Below are 20097 nucleotides of genomic sequence, written 5' to 3' on the forward strand. Positions count from 1 at the left end.
TTATTATTGAGGTTTCACTGCATCCTGTACTGATTTCTTGATGCTGGATCAAGCTTCTGCTGACCTTAATGTTTACAAGAGAGATATTCCCGTAAAAAGTGAAGACAGAGAGCAGGATGGGCACATCATACACTTTATCATTGTTCTGCTTAGATATCATGAATTACAAGCTGACTCTATATCTTTTGTCTCTTAGTTTGCTTCTTTACTATCTCTCCTATTGGAGAAAAAGCTCTGGAAGGGTGAGAGGGGTTTCTCTCATTTACCCATCTGCTCAGCTCCTGGAACACCATTTACATACAGAAATTCTCAATAAATTTGTGCTGAACCAATAAATGAGATGGAAATGTGCCCAGTTTTCTTTCTTTGTCATTTTCTTTCACATCTCTGGAGTGTATATGAAATAGTTTCCTTGTGCTGAGCCTCAGATAGTTCTTAATTCTAACATCCCATGCAGTTACAACAACAGGACCTTAATTCATAGATTTGGATTAAAATTTTTTTCCTATTAGAATTTTTGTAATCTATTGCGACTAGATTTTTAAAAAATCTGAATCACTACAATACACACTTTTGCTCACCAAACTTCATAACTAAATCCAATGATCAGAAGAAATAAATACACCACTATAAAATTTTCATAAAATTACCTCATATTCTTGATTTAAGTATTTTTTCTAAAAAATTGTTATAACTTTAGACTGATAAAATGTTGCAAATGTTAAATAAAATGTTAGATATTTCTGTATACCCCTCACCTAATCTTCTCATTACTTTCATTTTTTATATATTCTAATGTTAGCAGGTGTATTTGTCAAAACTAAAAAATTAACATTGCCACAATACTATTAATTAAACTCTACACATTACTTTGGTTTTACAAATTTTCTATTTATTTCTGTTCTTTATCACTTCTAGGAGGCATCCAGTGTACTAGAGTGCATTTAACTAGATTTAGTCTCTTCTGGTGTGTGAGAGATTTTCAGTCTTTCCTTATTTTTATATTTATAACCTTAATATTCTTGAGGATAACTTGGATATCCTGTAATGTCCTGAATCTGAGTGTGTCTGGTTTTTGGTGTTTTTTTTTTTTTTTTTTTTTTTTTTCCATGATCAGGCTAGTGTTTGGAGTTCTTAGAAAGAATGCAGTAACATTGAATTTCCTTTGCATTGGACCATACAAGGGGTCCCTGATACTCAGGTGACATCATGGATGATGTTAACCCTTGGTACATAGTTACAACCATGATTGTTAGGTTTCTCCACTGAAAAGTTCCTATTTGTCCCTTTCTATGATGCATGATTTTCAAGTGAGTAACTGTAGTTTAGATATATAGTGTCCCCCCTCCCCCCACAAAGTTTCATGTGTTGAAGGTTTCCTTTCCAGCCTCTGGTGCTATTCAGAGGTGGTGGAACCTTTAGAACCTGGGACCTTTTAGAAGAAAGTAGGGTCACTGGAAGGTGGCCTGAAGGCAATAGAGGAACACCGATCTTCTCCTTTGCTATCTTTTTGCTTCTCATCTGCCATGAGGTAAACGGACCTTCTTGACCACGTTCCTTCACCACAATGTCTGGCCTTGACACAGGTCTGTTGCAAACAGAGCCAAGCAACCAAGGGCTGAAACCATTAGCCCAAATAAAACTTTCCTCCTTAGAAGTCACCTTATCTCAGGTATTGGTTGAAGATAAAGAAAGCTGACTAGCACAGTGACCAAATCCAACCCACACTTGGTAGAGAGGATGCAGGAATTTAGATAATGAGTGTATTTTGCTGTGGATTGACAAAAGAAGAATTAATATGAGAAAACTTAAACTGGAAGATGTTTAGAAATCTGTTTGCTTACAGAAAAAAAAATTAAAAATGACCAAGGAAAAATAAGTGATGAGTCTGAAGACCTCTGTAACTCAAGAGGAGCAAGGCTATAGCTGGGCTGCCAGGACAAGTGACACAGATTGAAATGGCTACAAGACTCTCTTGCCCTGACCACTTAACCTGACTCTTACTGTCAGTAATATTTATTCTCTAATATGGACATTCTTCTTGGTCTGGAAAAATGGCTATGCATAGTTTTTATGAGCTTCATATTTAACTGATAAGAATAAAAATAGACTCACCTGTGACTCATGCCCACAATTCTAGGCAAGTTTCTTGATTATCTTAGCTAAAAGCAGGAGCTATAACTGAATAGCCTAAGCTACTGACAAATATCTAAATTAGTTGTTAAAAAATGGAACAACTTATGAAACTAATGAACAAAATCTATTTCTTTTTCAGTAATAGGGATTTAACTCAAGGGTGCTATACTACTGAGCTATATCCCATACCTTCTAATTTTTGTTTTTAATTTTTTGAGACAGGGTCTCAGTGAGTGGCCAAGTCTGGCCTCAAACTTGAAATCCTCCTGCCTCAACCTCCCAAGCAACTGGGATATCAGCCATTCACCATTGTACCAGACTTATGAAAAAAATCTTAAAGATGAAAAAGCACCTTGAACAGAGTGGCAAAGGCACATTTTTTGTAGGAGTTTTGGAGAAAGTGAGGCTACTAAAAGAAAGAGCAGGTGGGCAAAGCTTTCCAGATTGACAAATGAATATATTGCTATCCTCATAATGGTACTGTCATCCAATGGACACTGTGGACATAGCAAGACCCAGTAGAGTTTAGGAATTACAGGTTTTAGATTGCCTAAGGGTTTCTCTCTTTCAAAATGTGTGTTTCACAACAACATGAACAACCATATCATCAATCTGGAAATATTCTCCCATATTAATTGTGAAAAAGTTACTTTGTGTAATTTTATAAAATGATAAAATTGAAGGAAAATCAGTCAGATGATTTATTTGGCAACTCATTAGAAATACTCTATAGTACCTATTATATAATTCCAAGTATAGCATTGGAATATAGAAAATATAAATTTTTTAAAAATACGTCAAAGTAATTGAAGGTATAAAACATTAGTAGGTAACAACTTACTAATATCAGTATGTTATATATTAGGTAGAGAAAATAAATAGAACATAGAAGATTTCAATATTCTTATTTAGATATAATTACTAAGCATTGGTCAATGTTTATTAGAAAATATATGTAATTCTTTGCAAATGAAAATGAAACACTTAAGAAATCAACATAAAAAATTTAAAAGTTGTTTTACTAAGTATTTATGATGAAAAATTTAACAAAATTAACAACTAATTACAACAGTTACCACTAATATGCGTTAATCAATTATGTTTTGTAATAACATGTAAATTAAATAACAGTAAAATTTATAAAGAAGAGTATGAACTACATCTTTGTAAACATATTAAATAGATAAGACATGATGAACACAATAAAAAATGTCATAAAATAGAAATGATGAATATAAAAATATTCCCAGAGATGCAGAATATGGAATTGAAGATTACTTAGGAGATGTGCTATTTATATAGTAAGATATTAGAAAGCCTAAACCTACACACAAATGTTATAAATGGGGGGATTTTTTTAAATTATGAAGATGTAGTATTAGGTTGATAGAAGTTATTTGAAAATTCCAAATTAAAAAATATCCTGAATATACAAAAAACACAGATTCCTATGTCATCATACACATTTCAAAATATGATAATATGCTACAGAAAGAAAACTATTTGTCATAATAACGAAGAATATCAAAATCTCATAGAAAGCATACACTTTTATAAATGATTCATTGTAAGCATGGAAGTGATTAGAGTTGAAAGCGTTTAGTGGGCCACTTTGAGCAGGAACAATAATGTGAGCTGATTGGAGGGTGATCAAAATGACTTTTGGTAGTAACATCCCTGTGATATGCGCTTTACATAAAGAGACAGGAAGGCACACTAACAGTTGAAACACCTCACATGCCAGTGCCGAAAATGGAGTCAGGGGACAAAGTCCAGTTCCATGGTGGACACTGAGCACTACTCAATGTGAGATACTTCCAGGGTATACTGGAAGTGCTCAGTATTACACACAGAAATGTGTAGATATTGGCTCAAATTTTTAAAATGTATTTCAAACTCTCTAACATGTAATGAATTAGAACTTTAAAATTTAACCATACTGATATTTTTAAAACTTCTCATGCTAGGTATTTATTTTAAAAACCCACATCTATGAAGTAAGCCTTCATTTATTTTTATTCAAATTCACACAGATCTTAAATTCCACCTCTCTGACAGCTGGCCCTTCTCTGAACTCCCATCATATTTTTGTCATCTAAAAAATATGTCATTAAATATCAATAAGAAAAAATATCAACAAATCATGCTCTAAAGCATATTATGAATATATACTTTATTGGAAGATTTAGGCATGACTAGTAAACTCTTATAGGCTCTGTGGGCATGAAAATCTATGATTGTCTAATTGTAACTTGAAAGAATACATGAAGATATGACAACTCTTTCCAAGTAAAATTATAGATTTAACACATTTCTAATTAAAAGCCTAATGAGATACTTTATGAAACCTGACAAAATGATTCTGAAATTCATTAAAACTATAAATGAGTAAGACTGTTTAATATATTCTGAAATAAAAAGAATAGTAATGAAGGAATAAAGATCATATCAGATAGTAGAACCTATCATAGATCAAGAGTGATTAAACTTACAAAGAAGAAACATAAAACTCATAGAAAAAAAAAGTCACTGAAATAACATGAAGTATCAACCAAAGATAATATGTGTAGAAAATATTTTGAATAAATCTTAAATTGAAACAACAGTTCCAAAAGGAAATAATTCCAGTGATTATATTTGATACATAATGATTTTGCAATACAATTTTTAATATACAATACAGGTTATAAAACTTGTAAATTCTTCTTCCTTTCCTAAAGCTATAAAGTAGAATTTGACATTGCTTATTACTTTAAAAGGATTACCTATGGACTGTGATTCTGGGAAAACAGTAAGAAAATGTGAATTGTAACTAAGACAGATGTTATCTATTTATTATATATTTATCTGAAAATTTTATTATGATGTACAGTGGCTAATAATCACTATTTGTTTTATGATCTAACTAATGGAGATAAAAAAATGCAAGAGTGCTCTTGAGTCATTAGTCTTCATGAATGAGCATTATATTCCAGAAACAATACACATCTAATAAAAGCAATATATGTAATTTGATCATAGTTTCAAGGCCAACGATATTCCTAGTTTTAAATATATTTTCATTGGAATTTACATACAATATATCATTTTTAATGTTTAGATTTTTTTTCCTCTCTTAATCACTAAATGGAAAAGTACAAATACATATGAATTGTCTTTGTGTAATTCCTGGCATTGAAAGTTTTTCTATGTGCAACCAAAGTAAAGAAAGAGTTATTAGTTCCAGTGAGTGTGGATCCAGGAAGAAGAAGCAGTCAAGGAATTACTCGGTGCTGCAGGAAAATGAGAATAGTGAGATGAGAGGCCACCATTTGCACACCTGCCTCAAAAAGCACATGGCACAAAGACCTCTTATTCCCACTTCCCAAGGGCTTGCTTGATTATGTTGATACTTCCTCCCATCTATCTCACTGGGACCTCTGATCATCCAGGAAGATCTATTTTCTTGAATGAACTTGAGGTAAGAGCCTCAAGTTTGGTCTTGTTTTATAATTTAAGTCAAATCACAATTGATTCCATTCATTAACACAAAGATTTTTTTCCACGTTTAATGAACAGAATAACAACAGTTACTGAATATGGTATACTCTAGGCTCCTGTCATTTTTCTTTCACATAGTTTATTTGCCTATATCAATTCCTTGCAATTTCTGAGTAATTTATGTCAACTTTCACATAAATTATGTTTAAATTGCACATAGAATGATCTCATGGAAATACTCATAGTTTTGAGCCACTTGAGTATATGTTTAAAAAAAAAGAAGTCTTTTAAGAAAAAATAAAAACAGGAGAATGAAGGCCAACAAGACAATTTTATTTCATTGCACGAAATTTATTTGGGAAACTTAGTGAAATGTATTTTGGGTAATAATGTACATACAGAAAGGTAGTATAAAAGGTTCTGTCAGTTACAAATTAGGGAATGATAAATGTGGAAATGTTGGACAAAACCACAGGGAGGTTCTCAGCAGCATCTAGATTACTTGAGCCTCTACAGCAGTGTTTCTTTCTCTCATCAAAGACCAGTATAGCTTGAGAGTTAGTTTTGATTTCCAGTCTTCAAAATTTCCAATTTATTGAATACATAAAGTCACATACTTACATAGTCAAATGACACCCCTCAAAAACATAGTATAGCCTTATTCTTCTTTACTATTGCCTATTTTTAAAAATTTCATGTAAGTTCTAAATGATCCATTGGGAGAGCATAACAATGTTTCAATTTATGCAAAATTTGTATAGAACTATCAAAAACAAAATATACTAAAAATACCCAAAATGTTTTCACACAAAATATATTAATGTGGTTTCCAAAGGAAAGAGTGTTAATGTATTAGTTTTAGTATATATTAATTGTATAAATTTAAATGTTTTTTAAAGTACGTACAATATTACAGAACTATTTTTTTACAACTCAAATGTACTTGTTTTACTAGTATTCCAGACTTTTGATTGAAAAGGACATTTAGTTGTTAAAGAGATGTTCATGCATTTCTATGATATTATGATTTAGGTCCTTGTTTTTTTTTTAATCTACTAACAAACTATTTTGCAATATTCACTTGAATAAAATTTGTGGAAAAAAGAGTGAGTTTTTACTTTGAATTGGAAATGCTATTTTTATAGTATTCTTTGAATAAATTGGGACATTTCATGACACTAATAGTATGCTCATTTATTTGGAGGCAGACCAACAACAGGTATGATAATATTCCTTAAAATTTAACTAATTGAAAATTAATTCAAGAAGCATTTATTATGAATGCTTATGTACAAAAAGACTAAGTTAGGCATTAAGAAAGTGTTCTATCTCCACATATGTACATCACCTAGCATGCCTAGTTAGCCTATACATTCTCAGCTAGGTCTTCAAATTCTGAAATGCTTCACAATGAACATTACAATCAACACGGGTATCACTATTCTGTTCACTTTATAAGCTCCCCAGTGCAAACTCATCTCTATGTACAGATTCTCTGGCATATATGCCTATGTATTTGATTTCATTTTTTGCAGTGGTCATGTTCTATAAAGTTGTCACAAACCCAGAACTAGTGAATACTGAACCATTTTTCCCAGAGAAATAACAAGTGCTCATAAGCCTTCAGCCACATTTTCATCAACTGGTTTACAATCCTTCTTTTATGTGTGTTTCTGTTTCCACATACCTTATTTAATATATATTGATTCACTAACATTGAGCTCAACAGTTGAGAGCACTATAACTCATACTTCCATGACACTTATCTCACATTTATATTTTCTCCATAAGCACATCCAAACACTGCATTTGAGAATTATCTTGAGTTGCAAAATCACTAACAAAAAGCCCAAAAATGAGAAAACAAGGCACTAAATAAACCAGGAAAAAGGCACTTTTGGCAGGGTGTGAGACCTGAAATAAGAAGGAAGAATGCTTTCTTGTTCAATCCCAGCTGGGAGCATGTACATCAAGATATATTTTGGCTGCTCTGTGCATGTCCAAACTGACCCTGAAAGCACCACATGTATAGATTTAGGGATTACACACAAATTTTAGTGAATAGTTAAATTCACAAATGTGTAATTTACAAGTGATAAGGAATAGTATGTTTAAAAACATAATATAAAGACTATTCACAGTTTACATCATCATCTGTTCAATAGAATGCTTAGTTATCCAAAACTGAAAATGTGACTTTCTACTCCATGTTTCCAGGGTTAAGTGAATGGAAACATCAACAATGCTACATGGCTAGCAGCAAACTTACACGTCACCCCTGATATTTCCCATAATGATCCCAATGTGTTCACTCACTTCTCCAGGCCAGTGGATTGTACCACCTAAATACTACCAGAAAATCTGTCTATATCACCACTGGTGACACTGAGCCAGGTGGTCTTACCTGGTTACCTGACATGGTCATAATGAACCCTTCTAATTTGGTACCTACACTAGCAACAAAGATATATTTAAAGTGCAAATTAGACCTATTACCTACTTGAAACTTTTCAAAAGTTTCCCATTGCTTTTTAACTATACAAGTTTATATCAATTGCATAGATTTTAAAAGTATGTGCACTATGTATTGCATTCAAGCAAACTGATATTGGGTAGAATGAGATGTTAGTAGTGCTTATGATCATTATGCAAAAAATAAAGAAAAGACTGAAAAGTAAGATAAAACCTCTGAGAATGGTGAAAAAAGGGGGGGCTAAAATCATGTGTGTGTGTGTGTGTGTGTGTGTGTGTGTGTGTGTTTTGCAGGAGATTTAATTATTTATTTACAAACTACAAATGGAACCTAGATTCCTAGATTCTTCTTTCCAAGGGCAATAACTCTTTCCTCTTTTTCCAGAAGTTCTTTAAGTGGATATAATATATAAACACATTCTTCAGTTCTGTCAAGGATCTGAGCATTGATGCCCATCTTGTTATGTTCATTCAATCAATATTCCGATTTTGGCATTATTCCATTATGGAACATTTATTTGTATCTAATCACATTAACTGGATGCATAGCATTTCACAGAATGATGGTGATATTATTTATTAAGCCAGTCTTTGCTTACTATAAGACATTTGTACTGTTTACAAATTGTTACCATTATAAACAGCAATGCAATGAACATCCTCATGTATGCCTTTTTGTTTACTTGAAAAAAATATAACTGTGGTAATGCTGGATCAAAATGGGGCATGAAAATGTTTAATTTTTACTGGTATGCAAAGACATCTTCCAGTGAGACCCTACCAGTGGGGTACTGTGGACATATGATAATTGTAGTAAGTGTACCTTTTACTCCACATTACCCTCAATACTGCATGTTACTTGATTCACCTTTGCCCAGGACCATTTACCTGCATGACAGCCACAGCAGCCACAGTAGGCAAGTCAAGCTTGGTCAGGCACCATCAGGGATCACAACCTCCTGCCATTAAAAAAAAACAAAAAACAAAACAAAACAAAACAAAAAAAAACAGCTGATAGATAACAGAGACCTTAAGAATGGAGTAGGTAGGAGATCAGTAATAATAAAGGCATGGCTAGACCAGGGAACCCTGTCCCCTGAGTCCTTGGCCCTGTCCCCATTGAATAATCATGTCCTTTGCCTCTCCACTAGCAGGGAAGATTATGATGGAATCAAGATTTCTAGGAAAAAAAATGTAAAAGCTGCTACAAGGCCAGCTATGATGGTTGACAATTCAAATTTTGGGCAATGTTCAAGCATTCTTGGGGTAACTAATTAGATGATGCGTCTCATAGCAGTCTAGAAACAAGGATCTCAACTATTTGCATTATAACCATTTATCATTATTAACTTATAGTCAACCCTCTGTATTCTAATTTGTGGGTTCAACCAATTGAAAATATTTGCACAAACAATTTTACCCTTACTGAACATATCCAGACTTTTCCACTTGTCATTATTCTCTGGACAATTCAGTGTGACAACTATTTATGGCACATACATTGTATTAGATAAGAAAGAAATCTACAGATGTTTTAAAGTATATGGGTCATTGTGGTTAGGTTCTGGGCAAATACTACATCATTTTATATAAGGGATTTAAGCAGCTATGGATTTTGATATCTGAAAATCTCTGGTGGGAATAATTCTGGAACAAATACAGGATATAGGGTAATGACTATTTTCTTTTTTATTGATTTAAAAAATAAATGACAGTGGAATGCATTACAATTCTTATTACACATATATAACACATTTTTTCATATCTCTTTGTATATAAAGTATTTTGACACCCAATTCATGTCTTAATACATATACTTTAGAGAAATATGTTCATCACATTCCACCATCCTTGCTAATTCTCTAGCCCCTCCCTTTCCCTCCCACCCCTCTGCACTATCTAGAATTCATCTATTCCTTTTATGCTCCCCCTCCCTACCCCACTATTAGTCAGCTTCCTTATATCAGAGAAAACATTTGGCATTTGGTTTTTTGGGATTGGCTAACTTCACTTAGCATTATCTTCTCCAACACCATCCATTTACCTACAAATGCCATGATTTTATTTTTTTTTATTGCTGAATAAAATTCCATTGTGTATATATGCCACATATTTTTTTATTCATTCATCCACTGAAGGGCATCTAGATTGGCTGCACCAATTTGCAGTCCCACAATAGTGTATGACTATACCTTATTCCCCACATCCTCACCAACACTTATTTTTGTTTGTCTTCATTCTACTTGCCATTCTGACTGGAGTGAGATGATCACTTAGAGTAGTTTTGATTTGCATTTCTCTAATTGCTAGAGATAATGAGCATTTTTCATGTATTTGTTGATTGATTGTATATCCTCTTCTGAGAAGTGTCTGTTTGAGTCATTGGCCCATTTATTGATTGGGTTATTTGATTTTTTGTAGCTTAGCTTTTTGAGTTTTTTATATACACCTCTCTCACCAATGAATACATCTTCCAAACAAAAGTTGAATAAAGAAACTATAGAACTCAATAATACAATCAATAACCTAGACTGAAGTGACATATATAGAATATTTCAACCTGCATCAAGTGGATACATTTTCTTCTCGGCAGCACATGGATCCTTCTCTAAAATAGACCATACACTATGCCACAAAACAACTCTTAGCAAATTCAAAAAAGTAGAGATACTACCATGTATTTTATCATATCATAATGGAATGTAATTGGAAATCAATGACAAAATTAAAAGTAAAAATTTCTCCATCACTTGGAGACTAAATAATATGCTACTGAATGTACAATGGGTTGCAGAAGACATCAAGGAGGGGATTAAAAAATGCTTAGTGGTAAATGAGAACATAAACATAACATATCGAAATCTCTGGGACACTATGAAAGTAGTACTAATGGAAAAATTTACTGCATGGAGTTCATTCCTTAAAAGAAGAAAAAGTCAGCAAATAAATGACCTAACACTACATCTCAAAGCCCTAGAAAAAGAAGAACAAATCAGCAACAAAAGCAGTAGAAGGCAAGAAATCATTAAAATTAGAGCTGAAATCGATGAAATCAAAACAAAAGAAACAATTGAAACAATTGAAAAAATTGACAAAACAAAAATCTGGTTCTTTGGAAAATATATAAAATTGACAAACCCTTAGCTAAGCTAACAAAGAGAAGGCAAGAGGGAACTCAAATTACCAGCATACGTGATGAAAAAGGTAATATCACAACAGACACTACAGAAATACAGAGGATAATTAGAAATTATTTTGAAATCTTATACTCCAATAAAATATAAGACATTGAGGCATCAACAAATTTCTTAAGTAATATGCTTTGCCCAGATTGAATCAGGAAGATATATACAATTTAAACAGACCAATATCAAGTAATGAAATAAAAGAGGCCCTCAGAAGCTTACCAACTAAGAAAAGCCCAGGACATGGAGAATACACAGCTAAGTTCTACAAGACCTTTAAAGAAGAACTAATACCAATACTCTTCAATTTATTTCAGAAAATAGAAAAAGAGACAGCATTTCCAAACTCATTCTATGAGGCCAATATCACCCCAATCCCAAAACCAGGCAAAAACACATCAAAGAAAGAAAACTTCAGACCAGTATCTCTAATGAACACAGATGAAAAAATTCTCAATAAAATTCTGGCAAATTGAATACAAAAACATTTCAAAAAGATTGTGCACCATGATCAAGTGGGATTCATCCCAGGGATGCAAGGTTGGTTCAACATATGGAAATCAATAAATGTAATTCATCACATCAATAGACTTCGAGATGAGGATCATATGATCATCTCAATAGACACAGAAAAAACATTTGACAAAATACTGCATTCTTTTATGTTCAAAACACTAGAAAACCTAGGGATAACAGAAACATATCTCAACACCATAAAGGCTATCTATGCTAAGTATCAGGCCAAAATTATTATGAATGGAGAAAATTTAAAGGCATTCCCACTAAAAACTGGAACAAGACAGAGAAGCCCTCTTTCACCACTTCTATTCAACATGGTTCTTGAAACACTGGCCAGAGCAATTAGATGAAAGAAATTAAAGGAATATGTATAGGAAAAAAAGAACTCGAATTAGCATTATTTGCTATTGATATGATTTTATACTTAAAAGACCCCAAAGATTCCACCATAAAACTTCTAGAACTAGTAAATAATTCAGCAAAGTAGCAGGATATAAAATCAACACCCATAAATCAAAGTAATTTCTGTACATCAATGACAAATCATCTGAGAAGGAAATGAGGAAAACTTCCTCATTCACAATAACCTAAAAAAAAAGACACTTGGGAATCAACTTAACAAAAGAGGTGAAATATCTATACAATAAAAAACTATAGAACCCTAAAAAAAGAAATCAAAAAGACCTTAGAAGATGGAAAGATCTACCTTGCTCTTGGATAGGCAGAATTAATATTATCAAAATGACCATACTTCCAAAAGCACTATACAGACTTAATGCAATTCCAATCAAACTCCCAAAGGATTCTTCATAGAAATAGAAAAAGCAATCATGAAATTCATCTGGGAAAATAAGAGACCCAGAATAGCTAAAGCAATCCTTAACAAGAAGAGGGAAGCAGGTGGCATCACTATACCAGGCCTTAAACTATACTACAGAGCAATAGTAACAAAAACAGCATGGTATTGGCACCAAAACAGACTGATAGGCCAACGGTACAGAATAGAGGACACAGAGACTAACCCACAAAATTACAATAATCTTATATTAGACAAAGATGCCAAAAACATGCACTGGAGAAAAGATAGCATCTTGAAAAAATGATGATGGGGAAACTGGAAATCCATATGCAACAAAATGAAATTAAACCCCTATCTCTTACCATGCACAAAACTCAACTCAAAGTGGAAGAAGGACCTAGGAATTAAACCAGAGACTCTGCGTCTAATAGAAGAAAAAGCAGGCCCTAAAAACTTCATCATGTGGGATTAGGCTCCAACTTCCTTAATTAGACTCCTATAGCACAAGAATTAAAACCAAGAATCAATACATGGGATGGAATCAAACTAAAAAGTTTCTTCTCAGCAAAAGAAACAATCTGTGAGGTGAACAGAGAGCCTACATTGTGGGAGCAAATTTTTACCCCTCACACAGGTAATGACTATTTTCTAAGGAGTAGATACTTACAAAAAATCCAAAGCAACACTTAACCTGAAAATTTACCTTTCAAAAATTAGTAAGAAAGAAGGGCTAAAAATGCCGTTCAGTGGTAGAACACTTGCTTACCAAATGTGAGACTCTGGGTTTAATCCCCTATAACAAAAACAAACAAACTACAACAAAAATCTGTGATAACTTATTCTTCCCCTCCAGCCCTAGTACTAAATTCAGGGGCATTCTAGTCACCAAGCTATATCGCCAGCCCTTTTTATTTACTCGTTTGTTTTCATACAGGGTTGCCGCAGTCTGGCTGGGCACAAAATCAAGAGCCACTCAAACAGGAACAAACTTTATTTTTGAAACTCCCACCAATCCCCTGTATGCTCCCTGGAAATATGCAGACCCACACATGCAGCGTTCTCCTGGACACACACACCAACAGGAAATCCCTCCTCCGGAACTCTCTCCTACCGCACTTCCCTAACCAATGGGAACTCTCCAGGAGTCCCATAGCAGGCCTAAGTGGAGAGCAGAGGTCTAATATCCATTTGAATGCAGATCTTAATGTAATATATCATCTCAATGGCTTGCTGGCTTCACCTTTCAACCAAAAATGTCATGCATCATACTACTTGGCTATGGCTCTCAGCACAGGGTCTTACCAAATTTCCCGCGCTAGCCTACAATTTGCAACCTCAGCCTTCCTACCTCAGCCTTCCAAGTAGCTGGAATCATAGCATGCACCACCTTGACCAGCAATATAAGGCATTATATTAAAGAAAATCATCAGTTGACCCTACCTTATAGGTTTTTAGTTATACATTTATTATAGGAAGATGATATGATATTAAGAACATTCACAAAATCTCTCCTAATTTTTCTTCATCCAAACACATTAGGGGTAATTCCTATTAATCCAAACTCTATTATTATGTGATTTGCAGAACTGTAGTCATATTATATGATCAAATTTGTTTATTCTTCTTTTCAACTAGTTTTGCAATAAATTACATCTTGACATCTGCCTATGATCTCCAAACTTACACCAGATAACAGTTACTGGTGTTTTAAATAATCTCTTTTCCCACAGTGTTCAATAACCTGCTTGTTCCCATTATACAATATTTTTCCCTAAGAAACAATTCCAATTCTGTACTTTCCAGAATGGCAATGATTAAGCTGGTCAATATAATATAGTCTTTTGCAATTAATTGTTCTAATCCTGGCACAAATCTGTGTTTATTAACATAATAATTGTACATCTTTATGGGTACAATGTGATGTTTTGGTACAAGTATATATAGTGTTTGAATCAACTCATGTTGCTTATCTTATCTACCATCTCAAACATTTACCATTTCTTTATGATGAGAATATTCAAAAGACTCTCTTCAAGTTGTTTTTAATTATGCATTGTAGTACATTTAACTATAATCACCCTTATAGTATATCACCATTATATATAACTATATCACCATTATAGCACTGTTAACTATCATCACCTTTCTGAGTAACATACCACTAGAGTTTATTCACCCTGACTTGAGAACGTACCCACTCATTAACCAATCCCCCTACCCTGCCCTGTCTCTGCCAACCGCTATTCTAGTTTTTACTAGTATGAACTCTGCTTTCTCAGATTTCACATATGAGTAAAATCTCTATCATCAGAATAACTCCAGTGAATTATTTCACAAATTTCCCAGTAAGATAGGTTATGTTTTTAAATGTTTGGCTATTTATGTATTTATTTATGTGAAGATTTAAGCCAATATGGAAGACACAAAGTCTCACTGTAATTCTAAGTGTGCAGTTCTCTATTAACAAGGTTTAGTATATTTTTACATCTGCCCAAAAGATTTTTATTTCTATCTGTTTTATTACTTGTATCTTTTGAGTAGCATTGATATAGTGGTTTTTATAACTGATCTGTAAGATGAGTATCTTAAGAGATTTAAGCTGTGCTTGTCCTATGTTACCAATGATTTTTTTCTTGATTTTGCATTTATTATTAGACTTTCTGTATCCTTTTATAAATTTTATTTTCTCCAATTTTTAACCTTAATTTTTCTAATTACGATTTAAGATTTTGTTATATGAATTTGAAAATATAAATACCTTATGAGTTCTTAATACATTGATGGGAACATAGAAAAAAAAGTTCTGTATGAATAACTGTCCTTAAAAGTTATAAAAATTTTGTCTCCTGGCAAGAAGGATTTGAGTTACATTCTGATTTACAACACTATAAAACAATAACAAAAATAAGAACAATAACTTTCTTTTTTATTGTTGAATAAGTATTGCCTATATAATTTAATTGAAGAAATAACACAATAAGGTATAGAGTACTGTCATCATTATCCAATTATAGAAATTTAAGGATCAGAAAAATTAAAATTTTGGCTAAAATTAATAGAGGACCTAGGAGTGAAGAAAAACTACTTGACTAATAAAATGATTCCTTAAGCTACTATATCACAAAACATAACTTCTTTTGTTAAATTAAATGTTGTTATATGCTTTTTATTATAGATCTCTAAGAGAATCTATTGTCTAATCCTATTGTTAAATTAAATGTTGTTATATGCTTTTTATTATAGATGTCTAAGAGGAGTTATACATTGCCACTTGTCTCAAGCTTATTTGGTATATACCTTTATAAAAGTGTTGAGAAACATTCATGATACAAACAAATGTGAGTTTCATTGTTATCAAGCACAAAGAATGTGCCAAACATTAATTCCTTCAGTAAATACTTATTGAAGGCTAAGCCCTAGGCATATGGTGCAGAAAAATAGGAAATCTTTTAAATTAAAATGATTTAAGTGATAACAAATAAGTGCCATCTTGGCTCAGGGAAGACATTTTCCATTTGTAGGAGATTTTGAATAATGTCTAAACTGGGGAAATAAAACATCATGAGTTAGAGGGAAACTCATCTGTAAGGATGTGGGGCAGGGTTTCTACAGCGGCCATTACTGAGACCCCTGCTGTCTAACTCTGTTTCCATCCCACACTGAAGACTGAATGTCTGGTGCCTTTGGGACTGCATCTGGCTGTGGGACCAATTCTCACCAGAAGACTGTGAATGAGCAACAAGCTTTCACCAAGCTGCTGAAGGTTTTCACTGCTCTGAGACCACGCATGTTTTTCTCTGTGCCCACCCAGTGTCTTTAAGTGATTAGTGACAGAACCTCCTGCTGATCTAGGATGTCCAAGCAGAGACATTGAACAATAACGTCCTAGTATGTCAATCCACTGGGAAGTAGGAGTTCTTTGTTATTGTAGTAAGACATGTGTCTTGTCTAGCCTGATTGACACAACCTGCCAGCTTCTCAGGATGTGGAATTGTTGCCAGCTTCATCCTATGCCCTACTCCTTTTCAAACTCATTTTATTTGGGATCATTAGTCTTTTTGATAGGTTTTGAAAGAGCAGAGGCATGGTATTGTTTTTGGTAGTCGTGTTCCCAGCCTACAGTAACAATAAAGTACAGCACAAATTAAGTGCAAAATACACATTTGTGAATGCATCAAGGAATATATAAAAGAAAGTACTCCACACTTTATTGACTAAAATTTTATATCATAATGAAAAAACACTTCAAACATTATCAGAAATTCCTAAATGTTGATATAAAATATAAGAAAAATATTTTTATACAATCTTAAAATTACAAATTGCACATGCTTTTTATGTTACCAGACTTTCTGAGAGTAAAACCTGAGGCAACTCAGACTTTGGATATATTCTAGAAGAGGTAGAAAATACCCTGTATTGGGAATAAGTTTGTTTCTACTCTTCTGGATGCACTGCTCCTGTTGACACACTCACAGAAACATCAAAATTGTTGTCTAAATGCCCATGTTCACAACCATAACATTAAATAGCATTTTTCATTATTTATCTCTCCAACCCCATCATACCTTCCTTTCGTCCAAACATCAATTTCCCAAACTAAATGTAAACAGCCTTCTTCCTGGTCCAGACTGAACGGCTGAGGTGCAGCGCTGTCTGCTGCACTCAGCAGAAACCTCTAGAATACTAATCATGGCAGCTCCACCAGAGCAGCACTGCGACCTGTGCTCTGCAGAGTCTCTTTTCTACTAATGTTCTGGGAGACAGGTAGTGCATGCACCTAGTCGCAGGTGGGCAAATCAAGGGCATAACAGCACCAATTTGAAAGCTTTTCTTACTCAGACAGCATTGGGACATTTTCAGTGTCGTGCTATCTTTGTATTAACGATCTCTCCTTCTCCTATTATTTTGGCTGAAGTAGGGCAACTTGCCAATAGTTTGAGCCTGTTGCACAGGATTTGTGAACAAAGAAAAAGCAGGCTTGATCACCTAATGGAAATGTGGACTTAACTCCACAATCTTGCCTGCTAGCTTGTTACTTTTCATGGTGAGTCACTTCTTTGGGATAAGTAGCCCTGTGCCTTTTAGAGAGGACAAAACAAAGACCATTTGCTCCAAAACCAGATTCATATCAGGAAAACATGTATAATATTATGATTTGGGATAATGTGAAATCATTATCCTGCAAAATAAATTACTCTAGACCTAGATATAAAGAGGTTAACAACGTTTGAAAGAGTTTTTTAATTTTATTTTTTGTAACAGAGATTGAACACAGGGCTACTTAACCACTGGGTCACAACTCCAGCCTACCTTTTTTAATTTTTATTTTGAGACAGGGTCTTGCTAAGTTGCTTGGGACCTTGCTATATTGCTGAGGTTAGCCTTGAACTCATGACTCTTCTGCCTCAGTTTTCCAAGTTGCTGAGTTTACAGGCATGTGCCACCACACCCAGAACAAAATTTTAATGTCTATAACTCTGCAGGTCTTGTTAGAATATGTTTTTTTTTTAATTACTTAAGGGGGACAAGGTAAAAATAGTCTTATTTTGACCATGTTTAGCTATTTTGAACACAAACTAAGAAATAGGTATTATATTGGTCTGTTTTCTGTTGCTATGGCAAGATACAAAGGCTGGATGCTATATTAAAAAAAAAAGAGCTTGATTTAGCTCACAAATGTGGAGGCTGAAAGTTTAAATTCAGGTGACCCCTTGGATCAGCTTTTGGGGAGGACCTTCTGGCTACATCACAATGGCAGGAATATGTGTGAGAGGAAGAGAGCAGTCATATGGTAAAACAATAAGCCAGAGAGATTGAGAAGCCAGGCTTGATTATTTTATTACAATGAACCTATCTTGTAAGAATTAATCTCTTCCAAGGGCACCATCCCAATGATGTAATCACCCACTAGACCCCCATCTCTTATCGGTTCCACAACTTGCACCATCAAATTGAAGACTGAGTTTCCAGCCCATGAAACCATGGGGGACATAATCCAAACCACAGCAAGTGAGTACACATAGTATCTATGTAGTCATTAAAGTAACAATTGAACTAATTTTGGTTGTAAAAATGGAATGCAAATACTTTCTATTCTTTCTATGCCACATTTCCATATGCTCAATCACACAGCACTTCAATTTGATGGAATATGAATAAAATAGTAAATAAAATAAGGGGGGGAATAGAAGTCTAATAAATTACCCATTTCCAATTTTCAGATATTTGTGGTGATTAAAAAATATCTACAATTTGAATTAATAATGGGCATAGTGAGGAAGCTAAAGGAATAATACTAAATCATCTGATGTGTTTGACAACATATAGAAATCAAGCTGCTATGAGAGTAATGTTCTGACTTCCTCATTAATTTATTTATTTGGCAAATATTTGTATATTGTTTTTGTTTTATCATATGATTCTTGCTTACTAGAAACTCTTGGTATCATAGGTGTTTTCCTCAACATTTTTCCTGCTGTGACTAAAAGACCCAGCCAGAAAACTGTAGAGGAGGAAAGGTTTATTTAGGAGCTCACAGTTTCAAAGGTCTCAATCCACAGGCAGCAGATTCCATGCCTTGAGGCTCAAGGTGAGGCTGAACTTTGTGGTGAGAGAGAGTGAGTGGTAAAGGGAAGCAGTTTACATGGTAATCAGAAAGCAGAAAGAGAGAGGTCTCCACTTGCAAGATACAAATATATAACCCAAAACCATACCCCAATTCCTGCCTCCTACAGCAATGCCCTAACATTTCCTTTACCACTCAGCTAATCCCTATCAGGGGATTAACTCATTGATTAGGTTAAGACTCTCTTAACCCAGTCATTTCTTCTCTGAGCCTTCTTGCATTGTTTGGTACATGAAGTTTTGGTGGACACCACATCTAAACCATTTTCTTAGTAGCATGGTATTTGGTGGAAAAAACCTATAGCATTAAACCCAGGATATAATAAATAGAAAAACTAATACATCAATTTGGCAGATGCTGCTAAAGATATCTACAGATATAAGAAAAAGGAATCTATGTGTTTTCTGTGTATCTGACTGTGACACCCAAGACTGAACAGGAGAATACAAAAGAAAAACATAGTAATACAAGGAAAAAATCAAGGAAAGAAAATATTTGCAACTCAGATAAACTTGTACTGTTAACAATAATAATTTAAAATTTGAGTTTAAAAAAATTAAGAGCTATAAAAATACTATGAATTATTTACTCACAAATACATTGATAGTTTTGATATATTTTCATAGCAAATTAATGGAACTCATAAAGAATAATGTTCATGTTTTTAGCTTAATAATAAATGACAAAATCCATGAGTTTTGTAATACTGCTTCTCCCCACACAAAGTATTTAAATGAAGTTTCATCTTATGAGACATAAACCTTATCTATATTTAATAAATAGATGCTATATTAGGATTTTATAAAAATCATCTTATAAGTTATATGTCTCCTATCCTCCCTTATATTCCCAGCTCATACTCACGTTGCTTACTTTCA

At 33.6% G+C, this 20097-nt stretch overlaps 1 long non-coding RNA gene across 1 annotated transcript in view; it reads right to left on the bottom strand.

Annotated features, from left to right (window-relative positions):
* Positions 1–20097, bottom strand: part of LOC144370068 (uncharacterized) — a 72210-nt gene that overhangs the window by 39538 nt on the left and 12575 nt on the right. The window contains exon 2 of the long non-coding RNA XR_013430002.1: positions 8977–9047. This is a non-coding gene — a long non-coding RNA (uncharacterized LOC144370068). The remainder of the gene's footprint in view (positions 1–8976; positions 9048–20097) is intronic.

This window comes from Ictidomys tridecemlineatus, chromosome 2, assembly GCF_052094955.1.
Source record: "Ictidomys tridecemlineatus isolate mIctTri1 chromosome 2, mIctTri1.hap1, whole genome shotgun sequence".
In the NCBI taxonomy this organism is placed as follows: Eukaryota; Metazoa; Chordata; class Mammalia; order Rodentia; family Sciuridae; genus Ictidomys; species Ictidomys tridecemlineatus.